General features: G+C 48.3%; 1 protein-coding gene across 2 annotated transcripts in view; it reads right to left on the reverse strand.

Moving 5' to 3' along the window:
• Positions 1-15,528, reverse strand: part of USP16 (ubiquitin specific peptidase 16) — a 1,134,075-nt gene that overhangs the window by 150,648 nt on the left and 967,899 nt on the right. The window lies entirely within an intron of this gene.

Here is a 15,528-nt window from a genome sequence, read left to right on the forward strand (position 1 = left end):
GGCAAAGAAAGCTGAGAATGACACCAAGGCAATTTTTAATATGATGTTCACAAAACAAGATACCCCGTGGGAGAATGTTGTAAGATACATTGCCAGTAGCCAAAAGGTTGTGTGGATAGTAATCGGAGACTGCAGGAGCAAAGCCCTCCCTGTAAAAGGGATCAAGGAGGAGAGAACTGTAGCCTGCATTGCCTATAGCAAACAGGTCAATGTGAGAAACATTGTCCTTTGGTGCAATATATTTGTGAAAGAAGCTATAAGCCAAATGTGTTGAAAGTCAAAAGACTGAACACAGAAGCAGTTGTTGGTTCAACTCTTTCCATTGAGGATTCAAGTGTGGAAAGATTGGAACAAGCCCTACCACAGAGTAAAGGTTCTAGTAGTAGGAGTTTGAACCTGGCAGGCCAGTAAACCAGGAAAGGGCCAAATAGTGGTTAATCTTGGCAGGCGAGTGGACCAGAAAGAAGATAATTTGAAGTACTGTGAATTTGCTAGAAAGTTACGGTGGAAAAGAAGTGGCAATTCCGCTACCATGTTTTGATGAACTGTTGTATATCCATGCTGACTAAAGTATATCTTTTTATGTGAACTATCCTGACAGAGGTATTACATATAAAGGAGAAATCTGACGTGATTGATCTTCAGATAAAACAACACTTACATTTGACTGGATTTGATGTGCTTAGAGAAAATTCTTTTGTGGAAACTTTAACAATTGTCGCCAAGTGTGAAAATCACTTTGGAAATAAAATAGTCACTTTGCCAAGTGAAGAACATATTGAATGAGAAGAACTTTGTATTCAATCTTGAGTGGCACTTGGCTAGTGAAGAGAACCTTCCTGAAATGGAACTTTAGTTTGAAAAATTATGAATTGATCTAGGGGAAGAGGATTCAACCCTGGTCACAAAGATTCCCGTTTATAACCTTTGTGTTTGAATTATTTTGTGAAGTTTAAACAGCCAAATAATTCCTGTATGATTTTGTTGTATGCATTAGCCCGGAGACTATAAACATTTGGACATTAAGTCATTTTCCTTCAGCCTTAGTTTGTTAGGTAAGGACATCCTTGTTAGGCTAGGGAAAGATAGGAGTCCGTCTCGCCCCTTTTAATTTAATAAAATGGCGACTTATAAGAAAACTATACCTATGTCCCCGTCTCGCATTTCTGACCCCTCACACTATCCAGCGGCCTGAAAAATGATAACGCTATTGCTCCTTATGCAGAGCTACTCTGCCCACAACAGGAGACTCGTGCACCCGGACTGTGACGTCACTGCTTCTTTGGGTCTGAGGCGGATGTTGATGAATGGGGCGAATAGAACCCCTTGGCTTGCGCCTCCGAGTGCTTGGGGACTGGTCTGGCTGCCTAGCCTAGTCCATCTCTCCTGGAAGCCCCTACAGCCTCTGAATAAGTGTGAGCGGTTCTCCTGCCTGCCTTAGGAGTGGGAGGATCCTTTAGATGATGGTTTCGTAAGCACTGCCACTGTGCTAGTTTTTTTATTTTGGTTCGCTCCTCATCCGTCGAGGAATGGAAGAGGTAATTTCCCTCGAATGGCAGGTCCAAGATCCTTTCCTGCACACACTAGGTAAATCAGGTTGCGTGCATCCAGGTCGACCTCCTTAGGTCCACGCCAATGTACATACCCCTGCTGGCTGTGTCGATGTGCGCGAGCGGTGATTCCAGCAGGTCTTGCGCCACAATCTTGGCTTTGTATAGGCCAGATTTCAATGCTGCCTTTCTTTCTAATGGAAGATCTTGTGCAAGGTCAGCAATCTCCCAGCACAAACCTCGATTTACTGTGGCAAACAGCGCATCTGCATTGAACTGCCTAAGATTTAAGGTTGTGTTAAGATAATCTTTCTTTCTGAAAGGCTCCAATGCTTTGTCTTCCTTAGGTAGCACCACTATCAATAAAGCGGATTGACCAGAAGAACCAGCAGCCGGCTTAGAGTAAAGGGAAGCAGCTGCGACAACTGCTGAATGCAGCTGAGGATGGGAGGCAAGTAGCGGCCCCTCAATGCCCAAATGCCTACAACAAGCATCAAGCTTTTTGATAACCACCTGACAAGAGTGCGGCTTGGCCCACAGCTTCCTGCCCACCTAAAAGACATCTTTCTGAAAAAGGGACACATGACCAGAATGATATATGCAATGCTAGGACCTCTGCCAACACACCGCCTCCGGCTGCTCCTGAGGGGGCAAGGGCACCCCTAAGAACTATGCCAAGCCTTGGAACCTTTCATGGAACCTTTCATGAAAGGCCCTGGTCAACAAGGGAAAGTCAGACTCCTCGCCATCCATGTCTTGTCCTCTGGCTGCCAAGCCGGAGGCCAATTGGTCATGAGAATCCTGCCCCTGTGCCAGATCCTTATTCCCCCTGTCCACAGCTGGTAACTGCAGGTGTTCAGGGGCCTGGGGCACTGCGGGTGGCGGAGGAGGAAGAAGTAGTGGCTGCGGCAGGGCTACCAGGTATGTTTAAGAAGCTGGATGCACCCCAAGTGGTTGATGTAGCTCCTGTGGCAGGACCTCCTTAATGAGTCGCTTGAGGATTGCTGACATTTGGGGCGACTTCATTAATAGCAGAAATTGTTTGAAGGTCGGTTTTCGCATGCTGGCGAAACCTGCACTGGAGGTCATGCACCCACTGCCGCTGGCGTCCAAGTTGATGTGACTGGGGTGCGCGGGGCCTGTCTGGTCGGTTGCTCCTCCTCAGCATACCTCAAGATGTTCGACAGCACGGGATAGGGGGGAGACCCAGGGCGTGTCACCACCTGACCACTCTGTCATTACCAATGTCTCACTCACTGCAGGTTTGCCCACTGAATGCTTCACTGCCTCTGCAGCCCTCTCCAAAGGGGATAACTCAACAGAAAATGGCAGGCCGAATCCCGCCTTGCCTCACCTTGCTGTCGGTACGTTGGAATCTGAGTGCCCGGGGAAGCGATGCCCAGCATATCACTCTTCGGAGTAGGCCTTGTTGGACCCTCGGTACCGGTACTGGTTCTCCTTTGGACCTTAGAAATGGTTCAGGTAGGCGGGACGCCTTCACCTGAGGAGCTGGTAGTGCTGCGCAATGGCACACTGTCTCCCTCCATGCGAGGCCTAGGGCTTAACAGCCCCTTGGACGAATGCCCTGTGACAGAGCTTTTGCGCCCCTCGGTACTAGGCATGGTTGGATCCTTGGACCATTCTGTGCAAGCAACGGTAGGTGCACAGGCCTCCGGCCTAGTACGGTACCAGGATCTTTACGACCCCTCCCAGTCATAGAACCCCTAAGAAAGGAGTCGGATTTCTAGGGTACCTTCGAAAACAAAACTTCACTTAACTTTTCCAGAGACTTGCGATGAGCAAATTACTTCAAATGGTCTGGTGAAGAACTGAAGAAAATCTCTCCTCACCTTGCAATCCTGTTCAAGGATCTCTGGGTTGCACGCCGCGCATGAATCCCACCTATGGTCGGAACCCAAACACTCCAGACAGAGCGAATGGGAGTCTGAAGTGGGGAAAGGAGTGTCACACGGCGTGCACCAACCAAATCTAGACAAACCCGACATGCGCCAGCGGAACATGGGCGCTAAATACTGGGGAGCTAGTAAAGGATTAACTGAATAAATGCGCACGAAGAGCAGAAGAAGTGCGCAGCAACCGAAAAATGAAGCTGCCGCAGTGAAGACGTCTGTTCCCTCGCATTGAAAAAACAGAATGAGGTTGATGCCGTAGGGCTTGGTTAGCGGGCGCAGTCAGGTCTATGCGCACATAAATCAATTTCAGGGGGAAGTGTGGTTTTTGCAGTGGGAAAGGCTCCGTGCCATATGGGGACGCCGATACAATTTGGAGGAAAGCGGACGGGACATAGGAGTAACTACTTTATCCAGGCACAACACAAAAGGCTTTACTAATAGGCCTATGTTCAATGACAGTCAAGTGATTAAGTCTAAGAAAAAGTGCAATTGACATGTAAAAATAGGTTTTATTTCTGAGCGGCTGTAATTGTATCGCCATCCAAAAAAGACATCATATAAAGAAAAAGGTTATAATATTAATAGAAAATTTGAATTGTGGCATTGGAGGATGTGGCTTTGTATTATAATTTTCATTAAAATTACTCATTTGAAAATACCCAGAAGTGTTCAAACTCCACAGGTGTGTGTTATTGTGTGGCACTGGTGTACAATTTGAAATGAAATAAATCACTAATTTCATTTGCTCTACTTACGTGAACATTCAGTAATAAGTAATATGTAATAGTTTTAACAAGAAAGGGTGTTCTGTTCCAAATGCTAAGCGGAACGAAGGTGCACGTTAAAAGTGCCATAGCCGTAACTAGGGGCCTCCAACTGAGTATGACGACTTATTTTTTTACATATGAATAGTCAAGAGCGTATTTGTTTTTCAAGAGATCAAAGCCAACTTGGAGCAGAGAAGGAAACAACCCCTGTGACAAAGAGGAACGAAGAATACATTTTTTTAAAAATAATTTTATTACTTTTTCAACACAACCAACAATACAAACCAAACACGCAGTGCAATCCACAACTATTACATTATCAATTAGTCTTTGCTCACTGCCCCCCTGATCCCACCCCCCTTTACAAGCCTGTTTGACCTTCACTCTCAGTATCTACTACACGCGGCAGGGCGTCATTTTCATCAGATTCCTCTGGAACTAATATTGTTCCAAATAGTCCAGATATCAATGTTTTCCTTGCCATCAGGGTACCCACTTCTTCCTCCCAAGACATGCTACTTGCCTCTTGCCATACCACCGTTTCAGCCTCCGCCCATTTCTGTAATTCCTTCCACCACACCTCCACCCGTGGCTTATGACACTTTTTCCATCCCATAGCTATCCTCCGCTTTGCTAGCACGTACGCCAAGTCTTTTAGTTTCCCAACATGCTTCAGTTTTCGTGGCCTAGGGAACCCTCCCAACAGGCAGGCCCAGGCCGTGTCTATGGCTAGCGTGACCCCTTTCTCTGTTAGCCTTTGTGCCACTTCTCTCCAGAAACCCTCGATTACTGGGCATGACAAAAACATGTGCGTCATATCAGCATTTTCCTCATCACACTTAGGGCACGCCTGTCGCCCAGCATTTCTGAACTTAGATATCCTCAGCGGGGTCATATACGCTCTATGCGTTACGTACAGCTGTATTTGCTGCAGTCTGGCATTCCTAGATACCTTCTTGTGGTATCCCAGGGCCCGCTCCCACATCCCATCCTCCATTTAGGCTCCCACCTCTGCTTCCCAATCCAATCTCAAATGTGTCAATTCCTTTCCAACCATAGTCATTACCATCTCATACAATCTAGAGATCTCATGCCCCCCCTTCAGCTGTGTCATATATCATCCCCATAATGGCGTCTGGTTCCTCCGCCAATGCTGTCTCAGGCCACGTTATCCGAATCTTCCGCACCAACCTGTGATACGTAACATACTGGCCCCCATGTAATCCCGACTCCTCCCCAAGTGCTTCAAAATCCCCGATGGTCCCCTCCTGCCATATATCTCCCAACGTTACCAGCCCAACCGACTCCCAGTAGGTTCTGATAATCACCCTCAGTTGCTTATCCCCTCCCGCCAAAGCAACCAGCGGTACCTGCGGGGAACAAGGGAGCGGGTCCCCCATCATCATACATACACAACGCCACATTTTCCACCCCAGCCTCATCATCCCCGGGCGCTCCTTCATTTTTGACTCAGGCAACCAGATAATTTCCTTCAGGTAAAACGGGGTACAGTCCTGCCCAAACAATCTAAATTCAGGGGTCGCTTCATCAGAGAGCCATTTGGCCACATATTGTAATTGGCTCGCTATATAATAGACCTCAAAATTCGGTAGTTTAATACCTTTCTCGTGAAAATTCTGCAACTTCCATAGCACTACTCTATTCTGGGTACCATGCCACAGGAAGTCTCTACACATACCATTCAGTTGAACAAAAAACCCCTTGGGAATCATGTGTGGAATATTACTAAAATAATGTAGGAGCCTAGGCAGAACCACCATCTTAAGCATCGCTCCCCGGCCCATCATCGCTAAGGGCAACTTCTCCCAAAACCGCATACATTTGCGGATTTTTCCAATGGCCATCTCGGTATTACGCCTATGTTCCTCTTCCGCCGTTTGTACACATCTATTCCAAGGTATCGGAAGGAGCCCACAGTCCATGGCACCGGTAACACCGGCAATCTTTCTACAGAGGTTCCCTTGTAACTGCCCAACGGGAAAATGCTAGATTTTTGGGGATTTACCGCTATACCGGACAGCCTCGCATACCTTTCCATCACCTCCAGAATATACTGAAGATTTTCCTCCGGGTATCTCAAGTATAATAACAAATCATCCGCATATAGGGATATCAGGTGCTGTTCCCCTCCTACCTCAATACCTATTGTGTCGTATTGCTGCCTTAGGTATAGTGCCAGGGGCTCCAGAGCCAGAATGTACAACATCGGGGACCAGGGGCACCCCTGTCTAGTGCCCCTGCTAAGTTGCCATCTCTCAGATATCACTGTTCCTGTTCGAACCCTGGCTAGCGGTGCACTATACAGCATCTCCGCCCACCTGATGTACCCCGGCCCCATTCCATACTCTCCCAAAGTCGCCAGCAGCCACGGCCATCTAACCGAGTCGAAAGCTTTTACTGCATCTAAAGACACAATTGCCATTTCTCCTTCATTGTCACAGCCCCATTCGATCACCCGATGGAGTCGCCTGTGGTTGTGAGTTATGTTCCTGTCCGGGACATAGCCCGTTTGGTCTGGATGTATTAACTTGCTAATTACTTTCTGCAGTCTATTCGCCAGGACAGCCGTCAATATCTTGCCGTTCTGGTTCAGCATCGACAACGGCCTGTATGATCCACAGCTATGTCCAGGTTTATTAGGTTTAGGGAGCGGTATTATGATCGCTTCTCTGAGCGACTCCGGCAACCATCCCACTTCAAACGCCTCATTCAGCATTTCCAACATTGGGGGGGGGGGAGGGGTACTTCTGCCCTATATGCTTTATAAAATTCACTAGGGAATCCATCTGCTTCCGGGGTCTTACTAGTAGGCAGCTGCCTAACAACCTCCTCCAACTCCTCCAAAGTAATTGGTGCGTCTAGTTCTTCTCTTTCTTCTGCACAGATCTTGGGCAATCCTATATCCTGCAGGGTTTCCAGTATCTCATCCCGGCTGCCTCCTCCTCTGTCCTCATATAGTTCCCTATAATAATCCGCAAATTCCCTATTGACTCCCTCTTGGGTGTCCACTACCGCACCATCTTCTCTGGTTATTGTCCTAATCGGGGGCCTAGGGGTTTCACTCTTGTATAACCACGCCAAGAGACGGCCCGTTTTATCCCCACCCGCATGTTGTCTCTCGACGTACTTTTTGTAATTAAGGTTGCAGAGCCTTTCCCAGTGTTCCGCACACTGCTGCTGTAGTTTGAGCACCAGCTCGGTGTCTACGCTTCCACTTTTTAGTACTCTTTCTAATTCCTCTTCCACTCTTTGTAAACCAGCCAGGACCCCCCCCCCCTGCAGACCTTTCGATTTAGCGATGGCCACACCCCGCATCACCACCTTAAAGGCCTCCCACAGTATCCCAGCCGAGTCAACACTGCCTGTATTCACCTCAAAGTAATTAATGATCTCATCTCTTATATCCTCTCTAAAAACTGGATCTTTGAGCGCCTCCGCACGGAGGCGCCATGTCGGAATCCGCGCCCTAGGGCGGCAATATTGCCACCCCAGAACCAGGGGCGAGTGATCCGACAGGACCCTCGCTTTATATTCTATGTGAATGATCTCTATCACTACATCTGGCGTGGCAAAAACATAATCAAGTCTAGTATACAACTGCTGCGGGGCTGAGTAATGTGAATATTGCCTCTCATTAGGATGCTTTGTTCTCCACACATCTACCAATTCAAAGTCATCTAGCAACGTCTGCAATGCCCTAGCTGCCGGGGCGGGCCTGACCATCTTGTTATCCGATCTGTCTACTTCGGGGTTCAGCACACAATTAAAATCCCCTCCCCAGATCACCGCGCTGCCCACACACAAACCTAGGTTGGTGCACATAGTCCGGAAGTACGCCGCCGTGTTTTGATTGGGGGCGTACGTGTTTACAATGCACACCTCTTTATTCTCCACCAACCCTCTCACTATGACTAAACGCCCCTCAGTTTCCACTATTTCCTGTATTAGCTGGAACGGGACGTGTGGCGCCACCCAGACCAGTACTCCCCTAGCATAGGCCGAATATGAAGACACCACTACAGTACCTTTCCATTTACTCCTCACCAACTCCAACTTTTCCCGTGTCAGATGCGTCTCTTGTAACAATGCAATATCTATCTTTTGTCTTTTCAAATACAGCATGACCTTATTCCTTTTTAAATAACTGTTAAGTCCCCTGACATTCCACGTCACTATTCTAAGATCCCCCATAGCTTGTCAGTACCCATCTCCCTCCCTCCCAGCCACTCCCATCCGCCTGCGCAATACAGATACAATTCTAGGGCTATTCTATATAGGCTCGTGTTTAAACTCAAACTCCCCAAAACTATACACACATCAAACTCCCCAACTCCCTCCCCTCCCCCCCCACCCGTCCCTTCCCCCAACAACTCCCTCCCCAACTGTTGCCCAGCTCCATCCCTTGATCTCAGGCACCCCCACATCTAGCCATGCCTAGTACGCTCAGAGCTCAGTAGGGTGAAGTCGCCCTAATGGCCACTTAACTATCAATACTAAATGGGGGTGTGAGGACTAGCCCTACGAAGCTCCTTAATAAAGCAACAGTCACAGTGCACACAATACATTATCTATTCTAATTTGGTCCCATCTACTAACAGGCCACGTCATTGACTATAGTCAAGTCCCATAGACTTAAGCCGCACCATCTTCCAGTGCTCCCATTACTCATTACTTATCTCGTCCGCCTCCTTCTCTCGTCTGAATGTCGGCCTCCTGGGGGCATCCCTGCATATCAAGCCACCCCATGGCATCCTCCGGAGTGTCAAAAAACAAGTTCCTGTTCTTCTGAAAAACTTTCAATTTCGCCGGGTAAAGTAGCATGTACTTATGGCCCGCTTCCCTCAGTCTCTTCTTAACAGCCCCGAAGTTCATTCGGCTCCGCTGCACCATCAGGGTATAGTCCGGGTAAGCTGTTATGTTTGCCTCCCCTCGCTTGATTGTTCCACCTTTGCAGAAGTGTTCCAGTATCCTCTCCCGGTCCCGATAGTTAAGGATCTTGGCGATAACCGGCCTAGGCAGATTGCCTGGCGGCGGCTTCCTCGTTGGAGCCCTATGCGCTCGTTCCACAGCAAATCCTTGAGACAGAACTCCTCCAGGTATCTCCTGTAGCAACATGTTTTCGACAAACTCCGTGGGGTTGTGGCCCTCTGTTCCCTCCGGCAAGCCCACAATGCGGATGTTGTTCCTTCGGGCGCTTCCTCCCCCCTATTCTCCAGGTTGTCCACTCTTTGTACCAGGGCATGCAGTTCCGACTTGTGTGAGGCGCAGTCCGCTGTGTTCGAACTCCCTTCCTTCTCAAGGTTCTCTGTGCGCTCCGACAGGGACCTTACATCTTGTCGGAGTAGATTCACCTCCTCCTGCACTTCACCGATCTTAAGGTCCAACGCTGTTTTCAGTTCAGACAACGATTTCGAGCTTGGCCTCCCAGGCCGCTTTCAAGTCTGCTTTCAAGTCTGCAATCGCAGCCAGGACCTCCTGATTTGTACCCGCGGCGGCCATGCCACCTGCGGGGGGCTTGTCTTTGCTCCTTTCCGGGCCCGGCGGTGTCCTGGCGAATTCGTCCAGCGTAGGTTGCTTCACTTTTTGTCTTAGCAGCTTATTAGACATGACGCAGCAGCCGTATGTTGTGGGTCTGCCTACCTCTTATGCTTCACAAGTAGGGGGGGGGCGCACACCCAGTCCCAATATCCAAAGCCTTACCCAAGCATGGGGGCATCAGTACCTCAAAGGCTCAACCAGCCTCCTCCTTGGCATGCCCTAGTCAGTCTGCAGTGATCTTATGTAACACAAGCTCCAGCGGGGCCCTCGTTTCAAGTTGTGGCCCGGGTTATGCCCTCTGCATCTCTTATGTGCACGGGGTGATTCTGCTGGTGTGCCCGCCTCCTATAGTGCAGTGTCCAGGGGTTCCAGCTCCTTGTGATGGACTCCGTGTCCCTCTGCTGGACGTTGGGCCAGGGACCTGATTCTGGTGTCAGGCGCCCAGTGTTACTAGTCCTGGCGCTGCCCTGCCCGCATCAATGGACTGTGGCCATTTAATGTCCCCAGCGCTTATGTCCCATAACAGTCTGCCGTGCCTCTAACAATACTGTTCTCTCCGAGGCCATTCCTCTCCGCCGTAGATGTTGCAGTGATTCACATCCACTGCTTATATTCCGTTGCCCCCGCTGCTCTTGGGCCTTTTATCTTCCAGCCCGTAGTGTGTTCGTACAAAACTGCCCCAAAGAGCGCTTCCCTGCTCAGGTACTGGGCATCTCAATCTCTACTTGCAGTCTGCCCAAGTTTGCAGCGAAACCAAGGTGCTGCTACTCCATATTAACAGTTCTTTGGCGCTACCAAAGGCTCCCCGCTGGTTGCCCGCCACCAATTACGTATACCCAAGCACCCCTCCAGTGGCTGCAATGCACCCGGGCCTCCTACTGGTGTTTGCAGTGGCACCTGCCAAATCCTTTCTAACAACAGCTGGGTGCCCTTCGTGCACCCCACGCTTCCGTGGACTCTGTCTCTTTTCCTGCGGCTCCTCGCACCCCAGTCAACGCCAAAGACCCTTCCCGTCCAGTCCTCGTGGGGGATGAAGCTCTTGTCTGAGAGCATGCATTGTGCATTGCGCTGCAGTCTGTTAGCTTGTGTGTAGTCTCTCCCTCCTGCCCTCCTCCAATGCACTATGTTGTCGAGTCTGGGAGTGCCCATTTGCAGCCTTACTACCCAGTGTCTCTCACTGCATGACTTCCAGTGTCATTTTTTGTTTGCTGTCCGGTGTTGTGTTTTTGGCAGGTATCCCTACAGTTCGGGTCCGCTCGTGCGAATACATTGTCAGTTTCACTGCCAGCTGATGTAGATATTCCCCATCCAGGGCTCCAGCGCTTGTGTATTAGAGGTGAGCCTTTCTTTGCCTGACTAGGCTATGCTGTTTTCCACAGGGCCCTCTGCCTGTTGCCTTTGTCCACTTATGGACCGTGCCCCTGTGCCTTCGTTCACGGCTCCAGCAGACTCCTGCCTCTTCTCCCAGCGCTGCTGGTGCTTTCCTTCATCACACACGTGGGCTCTCTCCTTAGTCTCTCTCTCTTCGGCACCACTTCAGCCCGTCTCCTGCCTCGCCAGAACCGATCCGCTCTCCAGCAGTCCCTGGCAGTCTCTTGGGCAATGTGGGTCTCCTTCTGTCATGTTCTAGTGTCACCTTTGCTCGGGTCTCCAGAGCCCTGCAATTTTCTTGCGTTTCTGAGATGTGCGCGCTCCCTCGCAGCGTTCTTCCGACCCTGCTTGTTCGCTGCGGTAATCAGGCAGCCCTTTGTTCTCCAGCGCCAGCCATCTTGATTCACTTTCCTTCCCACTGGGTACAAGCTTGCAGCGACTCGTTACTGTCTATATGTCCATATTAGAACTCCAGCTTTCTACCGGGTGTGCTCCGTCATTTCACACATCAGGCCTTTCTTTTCTGTGAACGAACGCTCATTGATCATGCAGTTTCAACTCAGGATCATGTCGGATCGGCAGGAGCCCTCTAGGAAACTCGTCCTACTTCATGGCCTCTCAGCCACGCCCCTAGAACGAAGAATAATTAACTCTGGATCAACAGCTCACCAGGGGTGATCCTCAACAAATCTGACTGGAAAGGCGTCATAGTCCTCTTGTAACTACTCTCTCAAGCAATAGTCCAGAAACTCCCCTTAGAGGACCACCACTCCCACTGCTGTGCTGCATTGAGCGTTACTCCTACTTCTAAATCCAAGAGCTGTGCAGTGGTTAGTGAAAAGATGTTGCCTGTGGAATGGTGTTCGGGAGATTTATCAGTTTTATGCTTAATCCCCTGTCCTAGTGAGATCCCCAGCGCTTTTTTGATGGACTTCTGGACATTTTTCCTTCTATCCTGAATGAAGGGAGCCTTTTTCCCCCCTCATTCATTCTGGTTTGTTCTGACTTTTGGAACACTGTTTTCCGCGTTTTACCTTTCTCTATGCAGTCTGCTTCCCTCCATAACCTTTAAAAAGGTATCTGTGTTTAACATTTGCCACACGCAGCACCCTATGTGCAGTGTTGCTGGGAACTCTTTGGGTTCTCTTCAGAGATTCTTTAACTATCCTTAACAACTACTGTTCTTAAGGAGTAAGGAGTACTTTGTATCTTTCCTAAAACTTTATACCATGAGAATTTAGAACACACCACCTTATGTAACCCCCCCTCTCTCTGCTACAGTGACTTTCTAGTCACAGTGACAACCCTACAGTTATTGCTGGTGGCAGTGGATGTGTTCTACCAACTATTGTGCTATTTTTTTACCGCAGACTGTGTTCACAGTCTTGGTTGTGCACAATAGGGTCGCCTATGTTTTAACATAGTGGCTCCTTTCTTTTTTTGCTGTTTCTCATGTGGTCGCCCTTTGTTAGCCCTTCTTCTATTGTTCTGGGAGGGGGAAGTCTGTGTGTGTGTTTTGTCTTTGACGGAAACCCTTCGGTGTCCCTGCCTACGCTTCAGAGTGTCTGCGAAGGCAGGAAGCGGGGGAGAGGTTTAACACTCCCCTGCCCTTTGTCTGCCAGAGTGCCTGAATGGAACGAGTTCCCATGGAGGTGGGGGATGGCTGTCCTGAATGGACAACCACCAGCCCACGTCTGTAAAATGCAGAGAGTTTGCAGGGGAGTGAGTGGAAAATCCGAATGTAAGGTGAGGTTCCTGAGGTAGACGGAAGACTAGCAGAGACGCCTGCAGACCCTTCCAGTAACCGTAAAGTGACCACTGCTGTCCTGACCCAGTTTTCTTATCGACAGAGGAGCTCCGAAGAGGACGACTCCTTCCCTTTAGCTGGTGGGACCAACTGGTCTCAAGACAAACTACATTCGAGCCATCTCCAGAGGGGTTTTGATTCTCCAGCTAGGGCTGCAGACTGCGAATACCAGGAGAACTTCGACTCATTTGCAGTGCAATGTCTTGGTGAGGCTGAATCCGTCCATAACTTTGGTCAGCTCCAGTTGGACCTCCAGGGGCACGATCCCACTCATCTGAGACCCCTCACCAAAGTTCAGGACTGCAGAATCAAACAAGATCGATCGGGCGATAGCCGTCCTTTGCGGTTTTGGTGCCTTATTTTCAGCTCCCATCAGACCGACCAAGGAGGCCGAAGAAATCTGTGCCAAGGGTCCTCTCTCTAGACGGCTGCTGTGACATCCCATTCAGAGGCCTTCCTTTTCGTCACCAGACCGAGGAATCGGGGAACCGGGTCTGTCACCGCTGCACAGCAGAGAATCCGACTACTTTTGCTTCTTCTAACCTAAGGTACTGTGGGGCTAAAGGTAGAACGTACCTAAAGCCGAAGAGTCGCTCCAGTGTGACTGGAGTGCATTACAAGGTGTATGGGTGTCCACCCTACCTCTGGCCCAGTCTTGTCAGCTTGTGTCCTATTAGAGAGTCCTTTGCAGGGTCCCCCTACTTTGTGTTATATTACTAAACCTTTCTATTTTAAATGACTGAAGTATCCTAATGAAGTTTACCTATTCTGCTGCCAACTAAGACTTTGGTTCCACTCATATACTGAGTTTTTGGTATAGTTGGGGATTGGACTGTAAATGCGTTAGAAGCCTTGAAAAGGGTCACTAAAACGTAAAATATTGTTCAAGTATATATAACCAACTATTTTCCTTCACACAGACTATTTCATGTAGTTTTACTAAACGAATAGAATTACTGTATATGTTTGAAATCTATGCGAGTGTGTGTTAGTACCGATATTACAGTAAAAGTGTCATTCTCTGTAACAAATGCAACCGCAAACCAGTACCACTGAACCAATCACCTCTAAAAAAAAGTATTGCTATTAATTCCTGTGTGTGTTGGTTAAGTGAAACAAGTATTTATCTACCTTCTTTGTGTAAATAAAAATGAATGTATATTTGTTATATAACATTTTCTGTGTAAGGGTTTCTTTGGACTATTGTATTTACTGGGTTCAGCATACTAACCTAGAGCTCACATCTTCCTATTATGATAAGCTTGGCTGCTCTGCCATTCTACCAAGATCCTCTGGGTAGTACATACTTATACTAAGAGTTGGGGACCTGTATGCCAGTGGATAGTTTTATAGAGACTAAAGTCAAGTGGAGTTAAAATTAGTTACATGAATCTATTCCTTATGAAAGTCACAAAGGTGGTTGCCAGATCAAGCCGAGACATCTTTGAAGAACAAGAGGTCAAGATGTAGGCAGGAGTTGGTTGAGTCTACTTTTGAGCAGTTAGGAAAAAACACCAGAATGGTAAAGCAAATAACTTTGAGTCCCTCATGGATTTCGTCGTTGCCAGCTTTGCATGCATGCACTATATCAAGAAAAGGCACAATGAAAATTGCCTAATTATGCAAGGACCTTGAAGCCACGGAATCACCAGCAGCAAAGAGCAGAGCATATCCATGTCACCTTTGGCCCTCTCTGGGAATTTTAAATTTTAAGAGGGTAAAGGGCATCCGTAATTAACAGGTGACTCAAGATCTTTTCATGTTTGACTGGGCCAGTAGTTCACCCTTTACTAACATTAGGGAGGTCAGCACCTCTGAAAAAAACACTTCCACAAAGTGTACAATGTGTTGAGAGAGACAATGTTTGGGGTGTTTCGGTAAGAAGTATTTTAGGGAAATGCTTGGAGTGAGGCCACAGTAGCCTTATTAGCTCTGCTGTATCACCCATTAATGCTTGTGTGCTGTTGAAGGCCCCACTTTTAGTTTGTGATACTGTTTGACCCATGAAAATATTATCAGGTTTATACAGGATCACTACCATACCAAAGCTACAAGTCTTGGGATACTAGCCCGTGTATGTAGTAACTATTCTGTACACAGAGGTATCAGGATGCTGCACTTCTGAAATGATCACAAGCGCATTAGGCACTGCAGTATTGCCCATGGAATTAGGCAAAGTAGGCACCAAGAGTCTGGTGTAACGGCACGCTGAGGCTGCCCTGTGGTATCATGCTGTAAAGGAACTTCGGGTTTACCCACGAAAGAAGAGTCCTGAAACTAGAGCACGTTTCTAGTGCTAGAGCCCTTTGCTATACTCCAAGGAACAGAGTAGTGGTGAGAAATACAGTTTGCTGGCAGTCGGTGAAGTCAGACGTTTGTAGTCCATTAAGTTCCGTAGTGGGAACAATCATGGATACAAGAAATCTCTTCCTTAACAAACAAAGCAAAAAAGAACATGCTAGGAGTTAGTGCAGGCACTAGACGCTCAACAGTCTAGAAGATGGAGTCAAAGGGATGGATGTAGAAAGTCCACAGGATGGTGGAGGGGGAGCAGGAATGTA

The sequence above is a fragment of the Ambystoma mexicanum genome, chromosome 7p, assembly GCF_040938575.1.
Source record: "Ambystoma mexicanum isolate Mex_15411 chromosome 7p, UKY_AmexF1_1, whole genome shotgun sequence".
Taxonomy (NCBI): domain Eukaryota; kingdom Metazoa; phylum Chordata; class Amphibia; order Caudata; family Ambystomatidae; genus Ambystoma; species Ambystoma mexicanum.